This window comes from Humulus lupulus, chromosome 3 (assembly GCF_963169125.1).
Source record: "Humulus lupulus chromosome 3, drHumLupu1.1, whole genome shotgun sequence".
Taxonomy (NCBI): domain Eukaryota; kingdom Viridiplantae; phylum Streptophyta; class Magnoliopsida; order Rosales; family Cannabaceae; genus Humulus; species Humulus lupulus.
This window is the reverse complement of record NC_084795.1, coordinates 38,148,022-38,173,452: the sequence shown is the minus strand read 5'-3', so window position 1 is coordinate 38,173,452 and position 25,431 is coordinate 38,148,022. Positions and strand designations below refer to the sequence as shown.

Below are 25,431 nucleotides of genomic sequence, written 5' to 3'. Positions count from 1 at the left end.
GTTCCCACCGCCATAAATATTTTCCTGCACATATAAAACAAAGGAATGAGCCTAATGCCCAGCAAGGAAAATCTACTACAAGCACGAAACATATACATAAACATATAACATATACTATAAACATATATCATAATTCTAACCCATGTACATGGTAACTATTGGGGTTTTCTAACTAAGCAACTATAAGCCTCAAAATAATGAGGTTTGCTAGCTAAGCAACTATAAGCCCCAAAAACATAAAAGTGTTGGGGTTTGCTATTTAAGAAACTATAAGCCCCAAAACATATATCATAACATATAAAAACATACTATAGCATAATCATATAAGCATATAATACTATCATATTTTCCTTACCAAATACCGGGATGTGAGAACAAGGATAGGATTTTTGAACACTCCTAAAAACCATTAATGAGAAGGTGAGTATTCTAAAAGAAAGAGATGAAAAGGAATGAACTAAACCACCGAGAAGGTACTTACCGACAAGAAACCTCAAGTTCAAAGAACTTAGATGCCTAACCACGAATGAAAACAGCGAGTTAGGATTTGAGTAGAGAAAAACTATAAAAACTAATGAAACAAACATAAATGAACTAGGGATAGAAATACCTTTGAATGCACTATGACCGAACTACACCTCGAAATTGAAATACACACTATGAACCTTACTTCCCAAGTGTTTAATAAGCTTAAGATGATAAAGCTTATAACCCCAACCCAAGTGTTTAACACTCTAAAGTAAACCTAGTTTCTTGAAGGCTTTGAACTCAGTTTGAAGAATGAAAGAAATGGCTGGGTGCTAGGTCCTATTTATAGAGTTCAAGAATGAAAAGATCTTCATTTAGCTTGAATAAAAATAATGACTTTTTAATTGAAAAACATTTGAATAATCGTTCAGAAGAGGCTTAAGACTCGGTCAAAAAGATTACTAGCTTATCAAGAGGTTATGGAATAAAATGAGCTCGGTTTCAAAATTGTTTGAAAAGCCTGCCCTAGAGCCGATATATCGCCCATGGCAAGCGATATATCACCTGGGCTTATGTTTCTGAGGCTCGTCGAAGTGTTCGTGCGAAGTTACGTGTTTTTCGTATTCCCCAAGTGGCGATGTATCGCCCCCTAGAGTTGTGATATATCGGCATACGCTGAAATATTGTACACGTAATTGCACTTTTTCAGCCTAATTTGAATTGAGTAAACAGCTTTGACTGAGTCCTATAACCATTTCAAAGCTGCTGGCAGACTCTGAGATTTTCAAATATTACTCTTAATCAACTATTCATCAAAAATACTTAATTTCTCAATAAACATGCACATGGCAAGTGTCATTATCTTATTGGGTCTATCTAAACCTTATAGTATAATAAGTATCATCTTCATAATCAACTATATTAATCAAACCATGTGTTACAAATAACATTCTTAAACTATAGGTTAAACTTATAAAAATCTACAAGTGTTGCTACGAGTGTCCAACTAAGTCCTGGCTTGAACCAAAATCCACAGTAATAAACATACTACAACTATTACTAGCTATTACTACTACTACTACTATCTAACTAGCTAAGTAAAGTTCTTGGACTCTACAGTTATCAAGAAGAAAGCATGTTATATTTTATACTCTTTTTTGCTTAAGAAAAATTAGGTATAGAGTAACGCCCTACTTCCTTAGAGCCGTTACTAAGTGAGTTTAAAATGTGTAATTAACTCGCTAAGCGAGGTTTTTAGAACAAAAGTGTGATTAAACAAATAGACAAGGCTACAATCTTTAAAAGTACTCCGTTGCACTAAAAGTACCAAGTGTTTAACATTTGGGATCGCAAAACGAGGTTTGTAAAATATTTACAATTCAAAATAGATTTACAGATGACCAATTATCAAAAACACAGTTTAGTACAGCCATTTCTCAAAATGCCCCCAACCAAAGTAGTCGGGCAGGCCAAACATGTACGCGCCGCCCCCACGCTCTCCGTACTCATGGCTGGTTGACTTTCTCTTTGCCCTTACCTGCAACACAAAGCACCCGTGAGCCGAAGCCCAGCAAGAAAACTCATACAGCACATAACATATGCATATCATACAATCACTGTAGCAGATAACTCATAGTTAATACGATAACCCATACAATTTAAACACATATACAGCCATGTCGTCCCAGAAACGTTACCAAAGCCTGGGATCTCGGTCTACACCGTAAGGATATCCCATGTGTCCATTGGGGTCTCACCCTAACCACAAGCACCCCGTGGGCTAAGAGGTATTCCCGGCCCCACTGCCGTTCTCGACCTTTGCCGTTCTCGGCCCTTCGCCGTTCCTGGCTCCTTTGTCGTTCATTCTGCTATAACCACATATAGCATTCGCAAACAACAATTAAACATATAATAATTCATTTAAGGCTACATCCTAGAAATAACATAACTTAGGGCCACGCCCCGCAACAATACTATGGGCTCGTGCCCTGCTCTACGGGTGCTACAGTTTTCTTACCTGTATCCCGAGCTTTCCGATGCACCAAGGTCACAAGCACGGTCCTCTCTCTCGAGCCTCTCCGAAATCCTAGTCACAACACATATAAAACACTTTTAATACTAACCAATCCCAAAACCACTTCCCGGGAACAATCCCGTACTCTCGGGACCTCCAATTCCCTAGAACAATGTATTGGAACCATCCCCCGAGTCCTCGAGCAAAAGCCCTAAAAATACAATAATTGGCTATAAAAGATCGCCTAGGGCTGCGGCACTCCCATGAAGGGCTGCGGCGCCCAGAAGCCTCCCCTGATCCTGATGCAAGCCTGCGCCGCGGCACCAAAGAACAGGGCCACGGCGCCTCTACGCGAACCCAGATTTCTGGGTTTTCTCCTGCATTTTTCCCGAGCCAAAACAACTCCAATTCAACCCAAACAAGTACCTAAGCCCCAAAATCAATTTAAAACCCTAATTGAACCCTTTAACAACCTGTAAACATAAAAAAACAAACTCAATTACACAACCACACTCAAAATCCAATCTTGAGTTTCAAATTCCTAAAACTTAAACCATGACTTCAAAGACTTAAACTAGAGCTTGAAAACTATAAATCATGCCTCTAAAATCTTAAACCACATCAGATACGAAAATTTAAACATGTTAGAACTCTTACCTCAATCAAGAATTTGGCTTGAACTCTTCTCAATTCCAGCCTCCAACCACTTTCCTCTTGATTAACCTAACTGAATTTCCAAGTAAAACTAGCCATATCTCCTTTAAATTCCCACACTCAATCTCTGGAAATTCAGACTTAAATTTACCAAAAACAGAGCACAATTCTTACCTTTAAACAATCCTAGCTTGAATCTAGTTTTGGTTGCCTCACACTCCTTTGAATTTCCTCCTAGGTTTCAAGTTCCAGCCCTCCTTCTTGCTTCCCTTTCTTTCTAGCTTTTTCTTCCAATTTTCAGCATAAACCAATATGTGACTAAGTGTTATACGTGAACCATCCTTCCCTTCAGCTCAAACTTTTCTATCCTTAGCCCAATTGACCATTCTACCCTTCCCTAGAAATTCTCTCCTAACTAAACCTCAAGGGCATTCTTGTCCTTTCACCTATATTACAATTCTACAATTTTTCCATCTAAACTTATTACCCTCAGCAGTTACTAATGGTTACCCAGGTTACTCAATCTCCAATAACCATTAACCACTAATTCTCAATTCAACTTACAAAATTCCCCAAAGCACCCCTAGGCTCCTCCCGAGCCAGGTATAAAATCCCGTTGTGACTTTTAAGTTAACTAGCTCCCTAGGACCGTCTCGGCACGTGCACCACAATAATATCACCACACTCACGTGGTACAAATCACATAACACAATTATCACATTTATGCCCTCAGTGGGGTAAAATTACCAATTTACCCCTATCATGCAAACGGGGCCCACATGCATATTTATACCACCTAAACATGCATTCTAATCACATACTCATTTAAATTCATATATTATCATGTTAATTCACTTATTACCCTCCAGGCACGCTAATCAAGGTCCTAAACCTTATTAGCAACTTGGGGTGTTACCATTATCCCCTCCTTACAAGAATTTCGTCCTCGAAATTACCTGAATAACTCAGGATGACGCTCCCGCATATCAGACTCAAGCTCCCACGTCACCTCTTCAACCTTGCTGTTCCTCCACAACAGTTTAACCAAGGCGATGGTCTTGCTCCGCAAGACTTTGTCCTTCCTATCAAGGATCTGAACAGGCTTCTCCTCGTATGACAAATCCTGATCCAACTCCAAATTCTCATAGATCAACACATGAGTAGTATCTGATACATATTTCCAGAGCATGGACACATGAAACACGTTATGAACCCCTGATAGAGCCGGAGGCATTGCTAACCTGTAAGCCACCTCTCCAACTTGTTCCAGAACCTCGAAGGGGCCAACAAACCTGGGACTTAGCTTGCCCCGAACACCGAATCGTTTCACTCCTCTCAGGGGTGAAACCCTGAGGAACACTTGATCGCCGACCTGAAACTCCACATTCCTGCGTCTCAGATCTGAGTAACTCTTCTGACAACTCTGGGAGGCGAGCATACGAGCTCTAATCTTCTTAATTGCCTCATTGGTCCTCTGAACCATCTCAAGACCTAACTATCTTCTCTCACCTGTCTCATCCCAGTGTATCGGTGACCTGCACTTCCTCCCATACAGCATCTCATACGGAGCCACTCCAATAGTCGCTTGATAACTATTGTTGTACGAGAACTCAATCAATGGGAGATATTTGCTCAAAGATCCCCCAAAATCTAACACACATGCTCGTAACATGTCCTCCAGTATCTGAATCGTCCTCTCAGACTGTCCATCTGTCTGAGAATGATAAGCGATACTGAACCGTAGCTGTGTGCCCATTGCCTTCTGAAGTCTCTCCCAAAACTTGGAGGTGAAGGTGGGGTCTCTGTCGGATACTATCAACCTCGGAGCCCCATGAAGTCGAACAATTTCCTTCACATAAAGCTCAGCGTACTGCTCCACAGTATAAGTTGTTCTCATAGGTAAAAAGTGGGCGGACTTAGTATACCTGTCCACAATCACCCACACAGAGTCATGCTGACCCACGGTCTTTGGTAATCCAACCACAAAGTCCATGGTAATATCCTCCCATTTCCACTCGGGAATCCCTAGAGGCTGCAATAACCCTGCTAGCCTCTGATGTTCAGCCTTGATCTGCTGACAGGTTAGGCACCTTGCCACATAGTCTACCACATCCCTCTTCATGCCTGACCACCAGTACAAAATTTTTAAATCTTGGTACATCTTCGTAGTACCTGGGTGTAAAGAGTAAGGAGTGGTATGAGACTCATCCAGAATCTCTCGCCGAATATCTGGATCAACCGGAACGCAAATCCATCCCTTATACTTTAGTAAACCCATCTCTAAAGTAGAGAAGTCCTTAATCGTTCCAGCTAGGGAATTCTCTCTACGTTCAACTAGCTGGAGATCCCTTCCCTGTGCTTCCTTAATCCTCTCTAGGAGCGTTGACTGAAGAGTTATGTTGGCTAACCTACCAACCACTAACTCTATACCTGCTCTGGTCATCTCCTCGGCTAGTCTGTCTAACACCTGCCTCGAACAATACAACTGACCTGGGCCCTTCCGGCTCAATGCATCAGCCACTACATTAGCTTTTCCAGGATGATACAAGATGTCACAATCGTAATCCTTTACCAATTCTAGCCACCGTCTTTGGCGCATATTCAAGTCTTTCTAAGTAAAGAAATACTTTAAACTCTTGTGGTCAGTATATATCTCGCATTTTTCACTATACAGATAATGCCTCCAAACCTTAAGTGCGAATACTACCGCAGCTAACTCCAGATCATGCGTGGGATATCTCTGCTCGTACTCCTTTAACTGCCTTGATGCATAAGCTATTACCTTCCCAGCTTGCATCAGCACACATCCCAAACCCTGTCTAGAAGCCTCACAATAAACCACAAACTTTTCATTGTCTGTCGGTAGGCTCAACACTTGTGCAGTAATCAATCGCTGCTTCAATTCCTTAAAGCTATTCTCACACAGATCTGTCCACATATATTTGGTCTTATTTCTAGTCAACTTTGTCAATGGGGTAGAAATTCTGGAAAACCCCTCTACAAATCGTCGGTAATATCCTGCCAACCCAAGAAAACTTCTGACCTTAGGAACACTGCTCGGTCTAGGCCAATCCCTAACTGCCTCTATCTTACTTGGGTCAACCAGTATCCCCTCCTTACTAACGATATGGCCAAGAAATGGAACTTGCGGTAACCAGAACTCGCATTTGCTAAACTTAGCATATAACTTGTGCTCCCTCAATCGCTGTAACACCAGGCGCAGATGATGCTCATGCTCTGTCTCTGACTAGGAGTATACTAGTATATCATCGATAAATACAATCACAAACTTATCCAGATAGTCCTTGAAAACTCTTTTCATCATATCCATGAAAGTTGCTGGGGCGTTAGTTAATCCAAAAGACATAACCAGAAATTCATAGTGCCCGTACCTTGTCCGAAAAGCTGTCTTCGGTATGTCCTCCTCTTTAATTCTCAACTGATGATAGCCTGACCGAAGATCGATCTTTGAAAACACCGTACTCCCTTGTAGCTGATCAAATAAATCATCAATCCTAGGCAGTGGATACTTATTCTTAATGGTCAGCTTATTCAACTCCCTGTAGTCAATGCACATCCTAAGCGATCCATCCTTCTTCTTAACAAATAGCACTGAAGCACCCCATGGCGAGAAACTTGGTCTGATGAACCCCAAATCCAATAACTCCTATAACTGGATCTTCAATTCTTTTAACTCTGCCGGAGCCATTCTATAGGGTGCCCTGGAAACTGGCTCCACCCCCGGTGCCAACTTTATGACGAACTCAATCTCACGCTGTGGCGGCAACCCCGGCAAGTCCGCTGGAAATAAGTCTGGAAACTCACATACCATTTTAGTTTCATTCGGTCCCACTGTCACCACCTTAGAGGTATCTACAGCACTCGCTAGGAATCCTATGCAACCTTCTTGCGACAGGTCTCTAGCCTTCAGTGCTGTGATCATAGGCACCCGCGGTCCATTCACCCTCCCCATAAACACAAAAGGTACCTCGCCTTCTGGTCCAAAAGTCACCATTCGTCGCTTGCAATCAATCGTTGCTCCATACCTTGTTAACCAATCCATCCCTAATAACATATCGAAATCATCCATATCTAATTCAACCAGATCAATAAACAACTCCATACCATCTATCTGTACTGGTAATGCTCTAACCCATCTCCTAGAGACCACCAGTTCACCTATTGGAAATAAAGTCTGAAAACCCCTAGCATACACAATACCAGGTCTACAAAGATGATCTATCACCCTAGCAGATACAAATGAGTGTGTAGCCCCTGAATCAATCAATGAAGTATACAAAGAACCCACGCTAGAGATCTGACCTGTCACAACTGAGGGACTCGCCTCCGCCTCAGTCTGAGTCAAAGCGAATACTCTGGCAGGAGCGAGACTGTCTCCCTGCTTTGACTCCTCTTTCTTAGCTTGTGGAAGTCTTTCTTCAAATGGTTGGCACTCCCACAGATAAAACATGCCTTAATCCGGCACTCACCCTGATGTCGTCGTCTGCACCGAGGACACACTGGAAAACTCCTTCAGTTGTCACCACTGCCCTGACGGCCACCAACAGAACCCCGCACCCTCCAATCATAACTAGGAGGAGTAAATGAATCTGGAACCCTTCTTTTCTGGTCACTGGGGCCACTGCCTCGACTAGACCCAACAAAAGGAGGCACCGTCCTCCTGGCATCGCGCCTAACAGCGCTGTCCTTCCATAACTGATCCTCAACCCTCTATACAGTAAGGGCCTTATCCACCGCTTGAGCATAAGTAGTAGTCTCTGGAATCAACGTAATATTCAAATCATGGGCGGTCATCACATTCAATCCTCGTATAAATCTATCTCTTCTGGCCGCATCCGTCGGCACTAAGTCTGGCGCAAACTTCGCCAGTCTGTCGAATCTCAGGGCATACTCAGTAACTGACAACCTGTTCTGAGACAGGTTGATAAACTCATCAACCTACGCAGCTCGAACTGCTATGTTGTAGTATTTCTCGTTAAAGATACTCTTAAATTCTTCCCATGTCATGATTGCAACATCCCTCCGCTGACTCACTACATCCCACCAGATGCGGGCATCCTCCCTAAGCATGTAGCTAGCACAAACTACCCTTTCACTTCCTTCGACCCTCATAAAGTCTAAGATCAACGAAATCATGTTCATCCACTGCTCAGCCTGCAGTGGGTCTGACCCACCCTCAAAGGTAGGAGGTTGTTGCTTCCTGAATCTTTCATACAAAGGTTCCCACCTGTTCTCAACCACAGGCTAAACCGGCATTGGCGCCACATTCTGCTGGATCGATAACCCTGTGACCTGTGGAGGGGCCTGTTGCCTTATCTGATGAAGTTCTTCCTCTGTTCTCTGCAGTCTAGCCTCCATTTCGGCTAATATCTGTTGCCAGTTCTGTGGGGCAGGTGGAGGGTCCTGACTCTGATTGTCATCCTCGGCTTTGCTGCCGCAGAGTTTAGATGATTGCCGAGGCATTACAACTATATGCCTGCAATCAGTGACACCGCTCATCAGGCATGATAACAAAATCCAATTCCACATCCCATTCCCAACAACCAACCAAAATCAACAATCCAAATAAAATACAAATAACATTTAACACACAACGGGCCTTGCCCTGAAATCATGCATATGTTATCTCACTCATCATGCTCTTTATGAACTAAGCAGGCAAACAAGGCATTCAAGCACATATTCAAGTATATTAATCAACCATACCAATCAACCATGAGTCGAGCTTTTCAATGGCAGCGAACGTACATGTTCGGTCAATCTCCAGAACCAATAAACCTTGGCTCGCTCTGATACCAAGTTGTAACGCCCTGCTTCCTTAGAGCTGTTACTAAGTGAGTTTAAAATGTGCAATTAACTTGCTAAGCGAGGTTTTTAGAACAAAAGTGTGATTAAACAAAAAGACAAGGCTACAATCTTTAAAAGTACTCCGTTGCACTAAAAGTTCCAAGGGTTTAACATTTGGGCTCCCAAAACGAGGTTTGTAAAATATTTACAATTCAAAATAGATTTACAGATGACCAATTATCAAAAACACAGTTTAGTACAGCCATTTCTCAAAATGCCCCCAACCAAAGTAGTCGGGCAGGCAAAACATGTACGCGCCGCCCACACGCTCTCCGTACTCATGGCTGGTTGACTTTCTCTTTGCCCTTACCTGCAACACAGAGCACCCGTGAGCCGAAGCCCAGCAAGAAAACTCATACAGCACATAACATATGCATATCATACAATCCCTGTAGCAGATAACTCATAGTTAATACGATAACCCATAAGATTTAAACACATATACGGCCATGCCGTCCCAGAAGCGATACCAAAGCCTGGGATCTCGGTCTACACCGTAAGGATATCCCATGTATCCATTGGGGTCTCACCCTAACCACAAGCACCCCGCGGGCTAAGTGGTATTCCTGGCCCCACTGCCGTTCTCGATCTTTGTCGTTCTCGGCCCTTCGCCGTTCCCGGCTCCTTTGTCATTCATTCTGCTATAACCACATATAGCATTCGCAAACAACAATTAAACATATAATAATTCATTTAAGGCTACATCCTAGCAATAATACAACTTAGGGCCACGCCCCGCAACAATACTATGGGCCCATGTCCTACTCTATGAGTGCTACAGTTTTTTTACCTGTATCCCGAGCTTTCCGATGCACCAAGGTCACAACACATATAAAACACTTTTAATACTAACCAATCCCAAAACCACTTCTCGGGACCAATCCCGTACTCTCGGGACCTCTAATTCCCTAGAACAATGTATTGGAACCATCCCCCGAGTCTCCGGGCAAAAGCCCTAAAAATACAATAATTGGCTGTCAAAAATCTCCTAGGGCCGCGGCACTCCCATCAAGGGCTGCGGCGCCCAGAAGCCTCCCCTGATCCTGATGCAAGCCTGCGCTGCGACACCAAAGAACAGGGCCGCGGCGCCTCTACGCGAACCCAGATTTATGGGTTTTCTCCTGCATTTTTCCCGAGCCAAAACAACTCCAATTCAACCCAAACAAGTACCTAAGCCCCAAAATCAATTTAAAACCCCAATTGAACCCTTTAACAACCTATAAACATAAAAAAAAAAAAACTCAATTACACAACCACACTCAAAATCCAATCTTGAGTTTCAAATTCCTAAAACTTAAACCATGACTTCAAAGACTTAAACTAGAGCTTGAAAACTATAAATCATGCCTCTAAAATCTTAAACCACATCAGATACGAAAATTTAAACATGTTAGAACTCTTACCTCAATCAAGAATTTGGCTTGAACTCTTCTCAATTCCAGCCTCCAACCTCTTTCCTCTTGATTAACCTAACTGAATTTCCAAGTAAAACTAGCCATATCTCCTTTAAATTCCCACACTCAATCTTTGGAAATTCAGACTTAAATTTACCAAAAACAGAGCACAATTCTTACCTTTAAACAATCCTAGCTTGAATCTAGTTTTGGTTGCCTCACACTCCTTTCAATTTCCTCCTAGGTTTCAAGTTCCAGCCCTCCTTCTTGCTTCCCTTTCTTTCTAGCTTTTTCTTCCAATTTTCAGCATAAACCAATATGTGACTAAGTGTTATACGTGAACCATCCTTCCCTTCAGCTCAAACTTTTCTATCCTTAGCCCAATTGACCATTCTACCCTTCCCTAGAAATTCTCTCCTAACTAAACCTCAAGGGCACTCTTGTCCTTTCACCTATATTACAATTCTACAATTTTTCCATCTAAACTTGTTACCCTCGGCAATTACTAATGATTACCCAGGTTACTCAATCACAAATAACCATTAACCACTAATTCTCAATTCAACTTACAAAATTCCCCAAAGCACCCGAGGCTCCTCCCGAGCCGGGTATAAAATCCCGTTGTAACTTTTAAGTTAACTAGCTCCCTAGGACCGTCTCGGCACATGCACCTCAATAATATCACCACACTCACGTGGTACAAATCACATAACACAATTATCACATTTATGCCCTCAGCGGGCTAAAATTACCAATTTACCCCTATCATGCAAACGGGGTCCACATGCATATTTATACCACCTAAACATGCATTCTAATCACATACTCATTTAAATTCATATATTATCATGTTAATTCACTTATTACCCTCCGGGCACGCTAATCAAGGTCATAAACCTTATTAGCAACTTGGGGTGTTACATATAGTATTTAATCATCTAATTTATATTAACTTTTCAATTTTGTAGTGGTTTGACAAAAATCAATACGATTGGTTAGCAAGATTAATGTCATTTATATATGAAGTCTAATTTTTCATGTGTAACTTGCTAACTTGACTTACATGTTAAATGATATTTATATGTTCTTATTATGTATATACAAAATACTTGTATTGTATGTGAATGTATATAATAATATGTTATCTTTTAAATAGATAATAATTTATCAAATTAGGTATTTTATATTATTATATAAAATTTAGGTATATCATAATTAGTAAAATTGGGTAATATAATTGGAATTGAAAATATATAGAAGCATATCCAAAAATTAAAAAATAAATAAATTTCTCTGCGGTTTAGTTAACAAAACCATGGAGAATGATCGTCTTTCTTTACGGTTTTGTTAACTAAACCGTGGAGAAATAATATATTTTTCTGCGGTTATGTTAACAAAACCGCAGATAAATATATTCTTTCTCCACGATTTAGTTAACATAACCGCGAGAAAAAGACTCATTTTATCTGCGGTTTTTTTTTATTATTTTTCTTTGTAGTCGTAACCTCTACGACTCTCATGACTCCCAAAAATCACAGTAACCGCAAAGAAAAACCTTTTTGTAGTACAGTAAAGGAGAGGAAACAATTTTTTGTAATGGAAATATTAAATGAGGTGTCAAGTTTAGGTGTCATCCTCTATTGTTTTTGTATAATAATTGAAGTCTTCATATATAATGATCTTTAGCATTTTAATTAAAAATATAGTCTAAGAAAAAACACAAAGAATATGAGGTGTATGGAGTGCATCTTTCAAAATTATATGATATTTAAAATAAAATAAAAAAACAAAAACCCGTTATTTGGTTTGCTATGAACAAGAAACAGCTAATGAGGCACAATAATATGAAGAGTATAATTAATTTATTAATAATACATCATATTTTATATTTTTTTGCAAAATAACAAAAAGTACCCACGACCCGCTACACTATAAGTAGCCATTAGTTTTAGTTGTCTCAAATATATCTTCATCCAAAACTTGTAATACATGAAGATAAGCATTCTCGTATTCATTTTACTCTCTTCTTTTTCTGTTTTGACAGGTATCATCTCTCACTACTACAAAATTGGCATGAGATGACAGTTTTAAACTGTCGTAAAGATTCTCTTACGTCGGTTCTGATACTGTCGTCCCATGCAATGTCATGTCATGTAAGACATGAAACGACGGTTCAAATAAAAACATTGTACCATGCTATGGATATGACAACGGTCCCTGTGCAAGCGTTGTACCTTGCTATGCATATGACAACAGTTCCTATTCAAGCGTTGTCCATGCAAAATGTGAGACGACAGTTCCTATACAAGCGTCATCTCCTACAATACATGCGACAACAATTCCTACACAAGAATTGTCCCCTGCAATACATGAGACAACAATATTTATTGAACCGTCGTCTCATATAAAAAAAAATTGAAGAAAAAAACTTATTTCACTCTTTTGAACCCCATAATCCAAACAAAATCGTAGATAGACAAAATTAACAAAATTCAATATATTCTAACCCATAAATCAAACCAAAGACAAATGAAATACATAAATTATATTACATTTGAATTTAACTTTACAACATATTTCTAAAAACGTGAAACTTATTATTATACATAAAAAAAAACAAAGTATTTTGACTACAAACTTAAAACAAAGTCCTCTAAACAAAATCAATAGATAGAGAAAATCAACACAATTCAATATATTCTAACCCACAAATCAAACCAAACACAAATGAAATACACAAATTATATTACATTTGAATTTAAGTTTACAACAAATTTCTAAAAACGTGAAACTTATTATTATACATAAAAAAAACAAAGTATTTTGACTACAAACTTAAAACAAAGTCCCTGAAAAGAAATGCAACCAGTTACAACAAGTTACAACAAGCTAATTTGCAGTACAGGTCTGACTGTATCATTAATATTGCATTATTTGTGCTTGCTAACAATAAGTCCACCTGTTCAAGAAAAAAAAAATAGTTACATAATTATCAATGTTCTTCACTTACTCTTCACCAAACTCGTAGAACTTGTTGCTTATTTTCTTTGAGAATCACCAAATCGTTCTTTAGCAGCTTCTATGATGACATTAATTCATTCTGTTCCCGGTATAGTTGTAGTAAAAGTGCATCTGTCAATAGAAATGTTTTCATAAGAATGGAACTGAAAAGTAGATACATACCCAAATATAGATAATCAAAGACTTAATTAAAGTCCCAAAATTTCATCATCTAAATGAGAATAGAGACAACAATCATTGATTTTTTGTATGCATAAATTACAACTGAAAATATAATTTTTTGTAAAAGTCCTTGAGAACAAAGTCACTATAAATGGCTAAGTGGCAAAGATAAACATTTTAGTTTAATTTGTTTTTCTTTTCTTAAAAAGTATAAAAAAGTTGCAGTACTTAGGGACAAATGACCATAAGCACTAATCTATTTTGGATCCAAAGAAAGAAGTTAACTCATAGAATTGAATTGCAACTACCAATACTATATACACCAACCAAGATCGATCATTAAATACTAAACCCATTTCACTTTATCTGTTATACTGTAATTTTTATTATTGCTACCTGAGTAGTTTGTAGCAAGCCAGTACTGATAAAATATACAATGTGTAACTCATAACATCATAATCAAGAAAGTAACTCTTCACAAATCTTTCAATCTAATTCCACTAGTTTAAACTCTGATTTTTTATTATCTGATAACATAAACAGCGACATTTATTGTATTGTAAATAAAGTATTATTTTTCTTAGTTTTTGAAAACATAATATTTCTAAAATATATAAATAAAAAAAATAAAGAGTTTTTGGTTAAGCTGGCCATTAAATCCAAAATAGGCATAAGTGGAGGAACACATTTCTTACTCGGCTATGAAATGGTAATCCAGTGACATTTCTTGTATTCTTGTCATCAAGCACTCATCTGAGTTCACTACAACATAATTATAAATTATAAATTATAATGGTCAACAGATTTCTTCTTATACAATCACACAATTTCACACAATTTCCATGCCTATATACATTTCTACTCCCTTGCTCTCACTCCACAATTGTCATGCCTATCACTACAAAAATCAGGGCCTATACCGAGAACAAATGTCCTCGGTATAAGCCGCAATGTCCTCGGTATATCTTATACCGAGACAATGTCGTCGGTATAAAGTTGTCGGTACAGCCGCGTCGGTAAAACAAAACGTCTACCGACGACATTCAAAATGTTCTCGGTATACGTTTTACCGAGGATAATGTCCTCGGTAGAAAGTGACAAATGTCCTCGGTACAACAAACCTCAATTTCTCATCGTACTGGTATATACCGACATCTTGGTGGTATATACCGTGGACAATGTCCTCGGTATAGACTTGTCCCCAATTTTTTTTTATATTTGTTATTCCCTTATTTATTTATTTATTTTGAATTAAATATAAGAAAATAGAATAAAATTAAAACACTTATATTAAAGATATAAAAAAAAACATAAGAGTGTATTCGTTGAATTAAAATAAAGACTTGTCTTAAACATGATAATGTAATAGTCAATTGTAATAAAATTCATACATAAGTCCTACTGAGTCGGTGCTCCAACATCAGGATCATCGGGTGGTGGTGGTGGGGCAGATTGAGATCCCGGGGTGATACAATGAGTCCGGACATGCTCCTCTAACTGTCGAAGACGCTCTCTCATCTCAGACAACTCTTCATCTCTAGTTTGTGAAGGACGAAAATCAAATGGAGTTCGGTCCCTTATGTTAAGGATACGTCCATATCCTTTCTGGTGGCCCTGTCGTTTTCCGAAGACATTTTGTACCAAAGATATGTCTTCATCTTCAGGCGCACTCGAAACTGGTGTGGAACTCTCAGTATCAGTTGCCTGTGTCTGCTGTGTTGCTCGTGATGCCATCTCATATGTTGAGCAATGTGCCTCGATGCATATTTTCGCATTAACCTAGGGGTTAAAGGAAAATAACGCATCACTTTATGAGGCACTTTCTTTCCCTTGGTGTTCTTGTCCACCCATCGATCCTCTCCACAAACAGGACATTTGCTTTTTCCAGCATGTTCTTTCCAAAACAGTGCGCAATCATGCTTGCAGACATGGATTGACTCGTAGCCCAATCCAAGTTTCCGCAACAACCTTTTCGCTGCATAGTGCGATTTTGGAAGCTTATTTGGGGCTGGAAATGCATCATGTACACAACTCCAGCATTCCATCAAATATTTTGTTGGGAATTTTTCCCAACACTTTGAAATGCATTAACTTCACTAGGAAATTCAATGAAGTGTAATTTTGACACCCGGGGAATAATGGAGCCTCGATCTCAGCAAACAAATCGTTATAATGTTGCCCACTCCTGTAGTCAGTTGTAGGTATCTCTTGACCGCGCTCATTCTCCGCTTGTTCGTCATTGTCATTTTGCATAAGATCAGTGAGAACATCCATCATCTCATCTTCATCATTTTGATCTATCCGAGCTCTCATTGGTATTATTTCATCCTCTCCATGCCAATGCCAATTGGTATATTTCCGTAGAAAACCATTTACAAAAAGATGATTTTCTAATACATCAATCGTCTGAAATTCAACGTTGACACACCTCCTACACGGACATTTCACCAATCCCCTTGAGTCAACGCACTGCCGGGCTCTCTGGAGAAAATCCATCACACCAGCCTCATACTCATCGGATAATCGATCTGTCAAATTAATCCAACTCTTGTCGATCGACATTGTATGAATGTAGCACTGCACGGAACACTAATCATCAAACTTACAATCAATTTGTGTGTGTCCTAATTCAGAGAGAGGCAAATGTAAGAGTCTTCAATGACTCACCCTCTCTAAACGGGTCTAAGGCTTCTTGTGATGAACACTAAAAAAATATAATATTATCACTATGTGATAATAATACTATTATATCTTTGGTAATAATTTCTTATTACCAAAGAAAAAAGCAAATATAATTAAATATGTTTTTTTAATGTCTTATGCTTTTTGAAGTTAATTATGTTGTTTTATGATATCTAACTATAATATATTTCAGTGTAAATATTATTAAACTTATTTAAATTTGACATATTAATTTAGTATTTATTAAATTACATATTTTACTTATGCTTTATTGAATAGTTTGATTAATTTAAACAAAATTTCTAAAATTTGTTTAAAATTTATTTAACTACTTTAGGATTAATTTTTATTTTTATTAAAATTTAGTTGCATAATGTTAATGTTAATTTTTTTTATTCTTAATTTTAAAATATATTATTTATATAAAAAACATAAATTATTCAAAAATTGAAAAAAAATATTAAAAAAAATACAGAAAAATTAAAAACAACTAACAAATAATATTAAAAACATATTTTTTTAATTTTAATTTTAATAATGATTAAAACTAACAAATATTAAATTTAATTTTTTTAATTTTAATTTTAATAATGGTTTTCTAATAATATATTTGTTAATTTTATTTAATCAGAACTAACACATATTATTTTTTTACATATTAATTTAGTATTTATTAAATTACATATTTTACTTATGCTTTATTGAATAGTTTGATTAATTTAAAAAAAAATTCTAAGATTTGTTTAAAATTTATTTAACTACTTTAGGATTTAATTATTACTTAAATTATTTAATTAATGTTTATTTTTATTAAAATTTAGTTGCATAATGTTAATGTTAATTTTTTTAATCTTAATTTTAAAATAAATGATTTTACTTATCAATTCACTATTTATTAAATTAGAAATTTTATTGAGTACTTCTACTAATATTCACAATATCTCTAAATTTTACAATTCTATAAAAAATTCGGCAGCATAACGACTATATTTTCATCTATCCCAAAATTTAAAATCCTGCAAATAACACATAAAAAATATCCAGACCCAGATCATGCAGAGAGCATTACAAATTCATTTTAAATGACTATATAATTTATAATTATTAGTCTAAATTTTATTAATTATTCAATTTTCTAACCAAAATATTAAAATTCTACTAAAAATTAACAACAACAAATTAATCATCAATATTCATAAAATCTGAATTTTTACTACTAACATAAGCAAAAAAATTAAAATTGACAACAACAACATACTAACATTTCCACCAAAATTTTCAAATTAACACTCAAATATTTAATATGTTTACTAATATGTTTAATACACATAAAATTCACCAAACACAACATAGAATTTATTTAAAAAAAATACTAATTAATCATTTAACAATTTTCTAATTCCTAATATCATTTTTACTAATACTTATTTTGAAAACCTAAAAATAAATACATTCTATCTAATATAATTATTTCAGATTTTTATTAAAATTAATATTATATTATTTATATAAAAAACATAAATTATTCAAAAATTGAAAAAAAAATTAAAAAAATACAGAAAAATTAAAAAAAACTTACCAATGCCTTCAATATCTTGCTAGCAATCCCTATAGTCCAACAAAAACCGAATACCCAACCTTCAAACAAAAATTAGAAAATATCATTATACAATTTCATAAATATATATATATAAAATGAATAAATAAACCATACCTTCAACAAATACACAGAAATTCCTTCACCCTTGGCAATTTTGGGGCTTAAAACCGAGCTTTTATGGAGGAAAACGACTATAATCGGCGGAGGGAGGCGGAGGTTTCGGAGAAAACCCAGAGAAACCAGAGAGGAAGGAGAAGGGGCTTCGCGGCTGAGTGTGATATTTATAAACCCTATACCGAGAACATGTTCTCGGTATAGGTCCTCGGTATAGCAACTAAACCTATTCAGAACCGCGAAAATGTCCCGCGCATATGAAATGTCTATACCGAGGACATGTTGTCGGTATAATGTTCTCGGTATTGAACCTTTTTTTTGTAGTGTATATACATTTCACACAATCAACACTAAAATTGAAAAATGACCCAAAATATCAAATTAAGATAAAATAATGCTAGTGAGCACAAACCAACTGTTACAGTCATGGAAACTTGTAGTGACACATTCCAAGCATGTGGTCTGAAACTAATTAAATAGGGTACTAATTAATAAGAAAATCATACTTGAGAAATAAAAAATATTTCATGAATCAATTGAAGTAAAGCTATCTTCTGAATGATAAATGGCAAGCAAATAATCCTAGTTAGCACCTACTTGCTATATCACCATTGAGAACCTACATAATAGAATGACAAGGAAATTATACTTACAACAGTATAGCATGCTTTTACATGCGTTAATGGTTTTCCAAAATGCACCATCATCCTTGTTATATCATGTACTCCATCCAAATACTTCATAAATGCAATCCACGTTATTAAATTAAAGGCAAAAGAAGGCTTTATATTTAAATGACTTTCTAGACTAAAAGTATACAAAAACTAATTCACTGTGCCAAGTATATACATACTAGAGTATTTAAGAAAATTGACAAACTTGTGCCCCTGCATAAAATAGATAGATAATATTTGGATCCCATTTGGCACAAGTTTCTTCATGTGGTAAATAATGAATGATTGCTACATTTTTGCCTCTATAATAATTTCAATTGCAAAACATAGAAGCATGAATTAATATATTTCTAAAGCAGCTTGTGAACAGTTCAAAACTAGGCACCCAATTCCAAGTGAAAAGAAAAGGAAGCAATAGGTTACCTTTGTTGAGGATTGAAACCCTCTATGAATTTCCTAATTCCCTTGCAATCGTAATTATGTCCAAGAGTAGAGAAAAAACATAGATGGAATTACACAAGGAAAAATTTATTAAAAGAAAACCATTATATTTAGAAGCTCCTTTGAATATTGAGAATACAATTATTCATTATGACATTTCAAGATTTATATCCTAGAAAATTTCAAATCTTGATGTATTACCTTACAATTTTTAAAGATTATATGAAATAATGACTCACATCAGCAAGAAAGTTTTTAATTTTCAAATATTGATGTATTACCTTACAATTTTCGAGGTATGTTTGCATATCTATGAGAGAAATCAGTTGGAAGCATGTGAGGTCGGCGGGAAGGGCTTGAGGTCGAAGATCTGCGGGACGACGCATAGAGAAAGACAGGCTTGAGGCCAGAGATCTGCTAGATGTCGTATACGTCGTTGTCGTTCACCGCGTGTTAGGGAAGAGCCGTCGTCGCTCGAAGGGAAGAAGTCGTTCGACTTGACTGCAGTGGGATCGCAGCACTGTGGAAAACTCTGGAGAAGAAGTGCTAAATTTTCTTAACCTAACACGGTAGTCCCTACCACCTATGTGTTATATTTAAAAAAATTATTTTTAAGGATTAATTTCTTCTTTATATAAATAATTTTAAGTTTAAAAATATAAAAAATCATACATTATTAACATATCTTAATATTTGAATTAATTTAAAGTATTATTAATATAATATAATTTATTAAAAGTATGATATTATATATAAAAATTTAACAACTAATTAATATTAAAATTTTGAATTATTTAAATAACTTTTTTAAGACATTTTTAAAATTTGTTATAATTTTTTTTGAAAAGTATTATTAATTCTTCTAAAAATATAAACTATTATTATTAGTTTTTTTAAATTAAAAAATCATGATAATCAAGCATTATTAATTAAAGTCCATTTTAATAATATTTTATATTATTTCACATTTATATCATAAAATTTTATTAATTTAAAAATCATAATTATAAAATATGTAATTAATGACAAATGTACAAGCTATTACTTAATATTTTTTTTATTGATATGTCTAGACAATTTTTTTATTATATTAGAAGATACACATGATCCAATAATATTGAGTATATTTAATATTAAGACCCCTTTTGAAAAATAATAATAATAAAACCTCATACAAGAGATGATGGTCTAAGTAGAATTGTCTTATTGTGATAAAAGTAAAGACGGGACGACGGCCTCCCAAGAACTGTTGTTTCATGTAAGTTTTGGTTTACATGGCACGACAGTTCTAGAGAATATGTCGTCACGTGTCTATTTTTAACACGAGAAAACAGTTATACTAAAAACGTCGTCAAATGTACATTGTCTAAGTACAATTTTGTAGTGGTGTCTGCACATTATCCTCGATGTGGAAATATTGTTGGTGTTGCCTTATGTCCACATAATCTTTGTTGTAGCTTTTGGGGCTTTTGTGGTAGCTCATCTACATATTGTGCTATTGGTTGCCAAAGCCAATGAAACGACCGACATTGTCCTCAGAGCCCACCTCCACCGAGCCCACCTCCACCTAGCCCGCCTCCACCGAGTCCGCCACCTCCGAGCCCTCCTCCACTGAGCCCGCCACGTCCGAGCCCGCCTCCACCAAGCCCGCCACCTCCACCTGCAAGCGTAGAAAGACCAGATCACAAATGTGGACCTAATGTTGGGAACAATCCATGTGATACAGGAAGGTGCTGTAGTAGACATGGATTCTGTGGTAGCACAGCTTCTTTTTGCCAAAAACCAAACTGCAGATACCAATGTTGGAACGATGCGCGTCGGGGTTTGCTCGAAGATAACAATAATATTGCTAATGCTACAAGCAACATTATTAGTGAATCACTTCTTAACCAAAATGTTTTCGCATAGGTAAGATTGCACAGATCAAAGTTTGTATAACTATGTATCTTTTATTATCGCAAGTCTCTTTGCTCAAATATCTCAGGCAACCACATGTTAGTTGCTTTTTAATATATTGTATGTTAAAAAAGTATATCTATGAATTCCATTTTTCAGAACAAGAAAGGGAAATGTATTTAAGTGCAATTGTACGTTGTTTTATATATGTTTGTTATGATAGTTCCATGTATAATTTTAATTTTTATGGTTACAAATTTTTGTAGAACAGGTATATTCAAAAGGTGTGCAGGCATGGGAATATTGTTATGTGACTTATATGTCAATAGAACTACCAATTAATTGATAATAGTTATTGTACATGTCTTCTCTATGGTCTTATGCTTCAGACAAAAAATATATAACAGTCAGGAACCATTCCACTTAGTAAAAAAAATTTAAAAATAAATTAAAACATAGTACCATGATCATCTTATTACCATGATAAATAAATTAATCTTATATATATAGGAAAATTCTATTTTTCAAAAATAGTAATCATAATTCTCCTAATATCATCACTATATATATGTTAATTTGCAGACATGCACTCTTTATATAATTGGGTGTATGATATTTCAACGTATTTAAATATAAATTATCTTTCTAAGATTTTTTTTTTGGTTTTGCGAATATGTGTCTGTATATAAAGACATATAACCAGTTCCTTTTTTTCTTACTGGGCATTGGATTTAAAACTTGGCAATACTGTGATGATCATAGATTATTCTTTGAGCAGCAAACTATAACTATATATATATATATGTGTGTGAAAATAACCCTTCATTCCATGACATTCTTTAAAATGGTAATGCTGGATCTAATCAACTCCCAACTTATTATGGTAATTTTAGTGATAGTTGGAGAGACCAATACATATATTCTTCATTGCATGGGGATATATACTCTATATTTTTATGAAACAAAAAAGTGTATCACCTAAAAAAACATTATAAGTAATAAATATCTTGTCATTTCTCTCCCATTTTCCATTAATATGATTATTAATTTTCTAAAATTTACTTTTTCTTTATTGCCCAAAACAATACTTGGTAAGATTATTTCCTCAGCGGCCGGGTATGTTGAGATTTGATGTCGTTTTGGGTGGTCTTGGTGGATTTGGTTTGTCTAATAATGGTGGGTATCACCTTTCTCTTTTGAAGGTTTTTGTCATATTTTGATATGATATTTTCCTATGCTCAGATGATTAAGTGGTGTCTTACCCTCTCAATTTGGGTTCGTCTAGTTAGATTGAACCACCTATCAATTAAAGGCGGTTCTCTGATACTGCTTCTGTTTGTGGGATTTTAGAATAGTTTTCTCCATTGATATAATGCCTTCTCTTGTCATTCTATATTCTAAACAACTTGATTAGTCATTATTGGTCATCATTTTATGAGAAATGTATTTGTTCTTTGAACATTTTAGACCCTATATACGTACAGGACTTCAGCACCTTTAATTAAGGTGAAAAAAATGTCATTATATAATAGTATTAGAGATAGGGAGTAAGACCAAAAAAAATAAAGTGGGACAAATTAACTTATAAAAATCATCAAGTGATAGAAAAGAAAGAAAAATTATAAGATTTCAATTCAACCCTAGAGCCAGGCCTAAAACACATTAATAAGGAGTCTTCCTATCGTAAGAGTGGGTCCTTGCCATTGTGTCATTTTTTTTAATTGGCCAAAGGTGTGGGAAAAACACATTGTTCTTTTTTAAAATATTTCTCCTAATCTCTAATATATATATTAATCATATTATTCACCCGCCATGACTATGAAAACCGTTCTCCAAATAAATATCCCACCATCTAATATATTCTTTGGAATCACTGCCTCTCCACTGGGTAAACCACTCAGCAAAGAATTAATTAATTAGTAAGAATTAATTATATTGGGAATACCACTCTAAAAACACCCATATTGGTGCGCTTATTCTTTTCAGCTATAAAAATATATATGAGAAGGCTCATTTGTTTATACTTTCTTATTAATTGGCATTAAGGGAAATAAAGCCTTTTTTTTCTTAACATGAGCATAATATATATTTATTGATGATCAATATGGGCAAAAATATTAATCGGGCTGTGAACACTGCAACTAAAGGAAATGGATATTATATATATATATATATATATATATATATATAATAATTAGTAGTTGTTGTAATGGGAAAAGAAATGGGGAATAAAGCTGGGAACACTGCAACTAATGGAATTGGATGTAAGGGATCAATATCCAAATATATAATTTATAAATTGATAGATGTGAGTTGAGATCTCATTTATAAATAGTTTAACATCACGTAGCTTTTCTTAGTGTTGTATTCATGACTAGATTGATCACATGCATATTTTAGGTATGTAGATAAAATTTACTTATATTTTTCCTGAATAATCTTATCACTGTATTATTATTTATCATAATATTTTAATAAATAATAAAGATCCTATTGCTAATATGGAGAATGAGCAAGATATACCATGACATATTTGGAAACAAATTAACATGGCAATTTATTTTACCATATTCTCAAAGTTTACCCATTTCTTAATTAATTAAATAAAAGTCAGTTTTGTTTGTTATATATGGAGTAAATAATAACTGAAATACTGAACGTTTACAAAATATTGTGTTTTTATACTTTTTTGTGATAAATATACTTAATATTTTCAAAATATTGTACTTTTATACTTAATTTTTTATTATTTTAAGAAATAATAAAAAAGTGAATGAAAAATATAAGTTTTTAATTATTATTTAAATTTTATATTATTTTCACTTTCTTACTTTTTCTCAAAATAATTATTTTAATAAAAAAATCATTTAAATTTAATAAAAAATTATTTAATATTAAAATATAATTAAAAACTTATATTCTCCTTCATTTTTTTTTAAAAATATAGGTTCCTAATTATTATTTTTATTAATTTTAGAATCTTAAATTAATTTTTTTATTATTTTGAGAAAGAATAAAAACCGAAAATAATTTAAGATTTAAAAATGACTTAAAATTATATATTTTTCATTCAGTTTCTTATTATTTATCAAAATAAAATAAAAGAAATAGATCTAAAGGTATTACATTAAAAAAAATTAGGTATAAAACTACAACGTTTTAAAAACAGTAAGCATATTTACAAAAAAAAAAAAGTATAAAGTATAATATTTTGCAAATATTAGTTATTTTAATCGCTATGTAATAGAATATTGTTGACGGTGAGAACTCGTTAACGAAGTTAAGTTGGAAAAATTATCAAATCAAAATCGTTAATTGGAAAGCTGCGAAAACTTGAACAAGAACTCAAGAACAATGATATAGCAACAATGGAGAATTCAGTCTTTCATTCACACTTATACCTCTGCTACAGTAAAATTTCCAACCCCCTTCCTGGTGGTCTTAGAATCCCTTTTATAGTTGGCTCTAATGGCCTTAGGTACATAGTGGTCCAGGGGACCAAGGGGTACATACATACTGTATTAGGTGAGTGGCTCCAGAGGTGGTGATCGTACATCCCGTACAGGAGCAAGTGTCAGTACGATATCTCCACTACTTGTTTGTACCCATTTCTGATGAGTGGTGGCAGGCGTAGTGGCACAGGAGGTCGTGGTGTCGGCTCTGTCCTATGGTCGTAGACGTACGGACCATGGCTCTTCCCCCAACAACCTTACTGGTACTGGTATCCGTACTCAATACTAGGTCGTACAAATATGTCCCCATTCGACCCGTACGGGACCTCCTAAGCATAGGGGTCTCAAGGTGTAAGGAATGGGACCCTCGGTGTGAGGCGGAGATCTTGGGACCTTGGCGCGAGATGCCTGAAGCCTCCCAAGGTCACTCACAAATCTTGGCGATAGGTATGTGCCCCATGTCTGACGTCTAAGGAAGCATGACGAGACGCCCTGTTTGTGGCTCCCTTGATGGCGCGGCTCCCTAGTTGTTCAGGAGGCCCCTATCCCCTCGTGAGGCCAAACAAGGCCATGCTTGGGCAAGGCCACTTGGTCACCTCGGCCTATGGCGAGGCCCTTAGACGCGAGGCGGCTAATGCGAGATGGTGGCATGGGTTTAGCAGCCGAGCGAAGCCAGGGGTGCTGCGCGCGCGGGGGCCGAGCGAGGCCATGGGGCTCCATGCGCGGGGGCCGAGCGCGGCCAGGAGGCTCCGTGCGCGGGGGCCGAGCGAGGCCAGGGGGTGCTGCGCGCGCGGGGGCCGAGCGAGGCCATGGGGCTCCATGCGCGGGGGCCAAGCGAGGCTAGGAGGCTCCGTGCGCAGGGGCCGAGCGAGGCCATGGGGCTCCATGCGCAGGGGCCGAGCGAGGCCAGGGGATGCTGCGCGCACGGGGGCCGAGGACCCCTCGTGACTCTCATATTTTGCCTTGGTGGAATTTGGGCGTCCACACTTGC

The 25,431-nt window shown here is 36.2% G+C and overlaps 1 long non-coding RNA gene across 1 annotated transcript; it reads right to left on the bottom strand.

Annotated features, from left to right (window-relative positions):
- Window positions 1–13,216: 13,216 nt before the first annotated feature.
- Window positions 13,217–19,651, bottom strand: LOC133821061 (uncharacterized). The gene is made up of 3 exons (XR_009887291.1): window positions 19,374–19,651; window positions 18,631–18,714; window positions 13,217–13,530 (listed from the first exon to the last, which is right to left on the bottom strand). It is a non-coding gene; the product is annotated as an uncharacterized LOC133821061 (long non-coding RNA).
- Window positions 19,652–25,431: the final 5,780 nt, after the last annotated feature.